The sequence below is a fragment of the Urtica dioica genome, chromosome 7, assembly GCF_054948205.1.
Source record: "Urtica dioica subsp. dioica isolate 48M chromosome 7, U.dioica_male_clone48M_v1_H2, whole genome shotgun sequence".
Taxonomy (NCBI): Eukaryota; Viridiplantae; Streptophyta; class Magnoliopsida; order Rosales; family Urticaceae; genus Urtica; species Urtica dioica.
Genome location: NC_142762.1, coordinates 9,942,667 through 9,946,964, shown reverse-complemented (window position 1 = coordinate 9,946,964; position 4,298 = coordinate 9,942,667). Strand labels below are relative to the sequence as shown.

General features: G+C 37.4%; 1 long non-coding RNA gene across 1 annotated transcript; it reads right to left on the bottom strand.

Moving 5' to 3' along the window:
- Window positions 1-1,779: 1,779 nt before the first annotated feature.
- On the bottom strand, window positions 1,780-3,083 carry LOC149390212 (uncharacterized). The gene is made up of 2 exons (XR_016300258.1): window positions 2,805-3,083; window positions 1,780-2,230 (listed from the first exon to the last, which is right to left on the bottom strand). It is a non-coding gene; the product is annotated as an uncharacterized LOC149390212 (long non-coding RNA).
- Between the last annotated feature and the right edge of the window lie 1,215 nt (window positions 3,084-4,298).

The following is a 4,298-nucleotide window of genomic DNA, read 5'->3' as shown; positions in this document are numbered from 1 at the left end:
CAACTTAAAGAATTTGGGCCTTGAGGATTTATTTCATTTCATGAAATTTTATGTGAAAATTCTTAATGGGTTTTTCCTATATTGTCATGGACAAATAAAGAAACATCTAGAAGCATGTTATGGACTCAAAATTTCGTGCATACGATAGAGAGAAAGAGGAAATTATTTTGTGCATTGATGTATGAAAATACATGCCAAAAGAAAAAGAGGAAACAAATTTCCTCTAGAAGGAAAGCTAATTTTCGGCCAATTAATGAGCAAACAAATGAGGAAACAAATCCAAGGTGTCATAACTACCATCTTGGACGTGCAACATAGTGGGAAAAGAAGAAATAAACATGTTATCATGAATATGTGATATTGTATAGAAAAGAGGAAACTACCTTTTGAAGGTAATCCTCCTCCTATAAATACCCCTCCTCATTCTCATTGTTTCTCATTCCACATAGATTAGAGATTGAGAGCTTCTCTCTCTATACATTGTGGCCGCCCATCCTCTCTCTCTCTCTCTAAGCTCTTTTCGTTTTTGTTTTGGCACCTAGGTCCACATTTGACCTAGTTTTTTAGCTCTTCGACTCTAAGACTTGTTCTTGAGTCGTCGTGTTTAAAAGTGCCCACACACTAATTCCTTTCTTTCTCGAGTGATTCTTGTAATAGAAACTTTCGTGGTTGCTTGAGTTCTCGAGGAAAGAAGAGAGACGTGCTGCAAGGGGAGACGAACGTTTCAACCTTCCGAAGGCTTCTCAACGTTCAAGCATCTCAAAGGTTAGTAAATATGTAATGCTCATTTATAGTTTTTATTTACATGTACTTGCTCTTTGTCTAGGTTAGTAAAATCGTTTTACTCGTTTTAAAGAAAATTTTTAAATTCCACCGCTTGCTCGAAGCGTTAAACTTCTTCTTAACCCTAGATCAATTCCAACAAGTATAACTTGCAGGAAAGTAAACTGCATGAATGTAAATGACAGAAATGTAAATGACGGAATGCTGATGCTAGAAATGTATATGCAAGAAATGCAAATGGATTTAAATGTGCATCTACGCCCATTTAAACGTATACTATTTCCTAAGCCCCTGTCCACATAACCCGTGACAGTCCTCTGATCATAATGGTGCACTCTACACACCCTTATATATATACGATTGCACTCTCCGCTTCATATATATACGTTTCCGGCTCTATCAGGAGATACAAAACATTTTATTCTGCAAATACGGGATAGATGTATAATATCAAAAATATTCTCAACTTCATAATCGGATATCCCGAGTTGAAGTTCCGCCACATTTTCTAAAAACGGTTTAGGTTTCGTGCCACGTTCGCAAACATTTTCATTTCGAAAATAATATATACTTGAGGCCAAACCATAAAATCAGGAGAGAAAGGTTATAATAACCTACCTCGAGATTAAACGTCTATGTCGCTCGTCCACGAGATGTTCGCTCGCTCCGTTTACCCGAACGTTCACTAAAACCGAGAATCCAGACGTTCACTTACACCGTGAACCCTCTAAACGACTTTCATTCTCGAGTCATATCACGATAAATCAAACTGATTTTGAATCAGAATCCCATGAGTAGTTCACAATATCAAACTCAAACGTACGATTTAATAATCGTAGGACCCAAAAACATATCCAACTATAAGGAATCCTAGTCCTCGAAACAAAAATCCAAACGATGGGAGAACAAGAAAACTCGAACGGAAAATCCAAGATCAATCTCTAAAAACCCGAAAGGTAACTCTAGCAAGCAAGTATCGTTCTTTTCTTCTCCGAATTCCAAAGAAATATCAAATTTTATTATTATTAACTCGAGTAAACGAGAAATCCAACCTTAACTCACAATCGAGTCTCAACTCTTAAAATCCTTAAACGAACCTAATAATAATAACGAGATAATTTATTTTTTTCTTTACAACTCACATCGAAACGGTCTTTAAAATAAAACGTATTAACGTACTAACTCGGCACGATTCGAATACAATAATCTTAAACTTCATAATTATAAAACAATAATAAAATAACTCGTTAAACTCTAAACGGACGCTTCGCGAGTCTCCGAGCCAAAACCAAAACGCCGCTATCCATTCGACGTTCCCTCGGCCTCGCCTCATCGACACTCACGCTATAGCTTCGTCGTTTCCCGGTGACGCCCTCGCCATCCCGAACTCGCTGCTTTGGGCTCTACGTAGCCCACCTATATCGAGCCTAGAACCTCGACACATAAACTCACAACAAAGCGACAAGACACGTTAACATCTTACAACTAGAATCATCACTAAGAACCCGAGCTAACAAACATCTTAATAACAAGGATACCCTTTAGAACAATCGAATTCAAGACACGCTGCCATAACAACTCAACTAACCTCAGCTATCCAAAATACACGGTTAGAACAAACTCACGGCCAAAAAATGCACACACGACCAAACCAAAATTCAAACCCAATGTGTCAAAACCGAAAATCCATAACAATTCGTCCAAAAATCCAAACACAATCCATCTTAAACTCAGTTTTGTAACACAATCTCAGTCCAAAATCATCAAAGCACGTCCAATAATCAAAACCCGCAAATTTTCAGATTCAAAACCCTAAAACCTAATTTTCGGCCAAAAATTCAAGAAACAAACCCAAATAACAATTTCAATCCATGAATCCGAGTTCGAATCAACACAATCAAGCTTAAACGATCATCAAAAGCCAATCAATTTCACCAAAACAATCCGGAATCCAAACAGCCCCAAAAACAATTTAAAACCCTAAACTTCAAAAATTAATCTCGGATTTGAGAGATTCTCACCTAATTTCCGTGAGATTCGGACTCCTCGGTGCTCTCTCTCTCTTTCCAGGTGTCTTTTTCTTAGGCGGCGACCACGGCGAGCTCGCGGCGTTGTTGCTTCCTCGACGGGACGTGCGCGGCGATGTGGTTGCGCGAGGGAGCGCTGAACGACGATGGAGAAGAAGACTGAGGAAGGAGAAGATGAGGATGGAGGAGATGGTGGTCGTGAGGATTGGTTAAGCTTCGTTGAGTTTTGTTTGTTCTTTTTTTTCTTCTCTGCAGGTGCCGCTCGAAGAAGTGAATCGAAGAAGAAGGAAAGGGAAAGGAGAAGAAAAATGTAGAAAGTTCTTCAAATTCTTGCAAATAAATCCCTCTTAACTTCCATCATTATTAAACTGACCCTGAACTCAAGTTTTCTTTCAAATGAGCCCAGAAAAACATGACGATTACATCCTTGTCACAAAACTTTGTGACTTCAACCATAACCGATCGAACTTTTAATTAAATGATTCAAACCGAGAATTTCTCGTTCGTTCTCGATTAATTCAAATATATTCAAGGTTTCTCGGAATTAATTCTCGTCCTTAAGAATTTATTTTCTTAAATTAAATTCGGAATATCTCATCGGAAAATAATTGATTATACGAAACGAACACGATAAATCCTTTATTTCATTCCGAGATTTCTCCTTACCTTAATATATTTAAAATTAATTCGATAAACTTATTATTCCACTCCAAAAGTACTGGAAATAGTTCTTAGAAAATTAATTTACATAATTTTCTCGTCCTTTTGATTAACTTAATTTACAAGATTAATCTTAAAACTTCGAGTAGCTACAGGGATGGACTATAGCTATTGGTGGATTACCTTGGATATAAAAACTGGGTATTTTTATAGATTAGTATTTTTTTTCCCCGGGCTTGTATGGGGCATTATGTTTTTAATTCCTAAATATTATATGATGAATGTTTTTCTTTTCGAAAAGTAGTTTATGTACTTGTATTTTATTATTTTCAGCATGGCTTCTAACTATATATTTCTTAAACGTATAATGTATAACAAGATGAAGACTGGTGAATGTGTTGTCCTCTTTGTGAGGGACATGGCTGATTGGATGACTGAAGTTGCCTGGAATGGCACAAAGATTGATGAAGCAATGAGAGTTGAGATTATTCTTAACTCACCTGCTGAAGAGTATGCTGACTTCGTCACTTTCTTTCGAGGCTACGTCCCGAATTATAAGATGGTGATGTTTCATAGCGAACTCCTCGAATGGCGCGATGGTGTGGTAAAGTACGCTTACCATCAAGTGAAGCCTGCTGCGGCTCCACAGCCTCATCAATTCTCACCTTTTGATTTACCTCTGGAGAGTGTTCTCGTACAAAAAGAGCCATCGATCATAGACATTTCTGATGATGATGATGACTTAGACCATGATTCTAGTAAAGGTATGGTACCGTTTACGCACTTTTATGTATTAGAGACATTTTATATTGGAGATTATTCATTTAG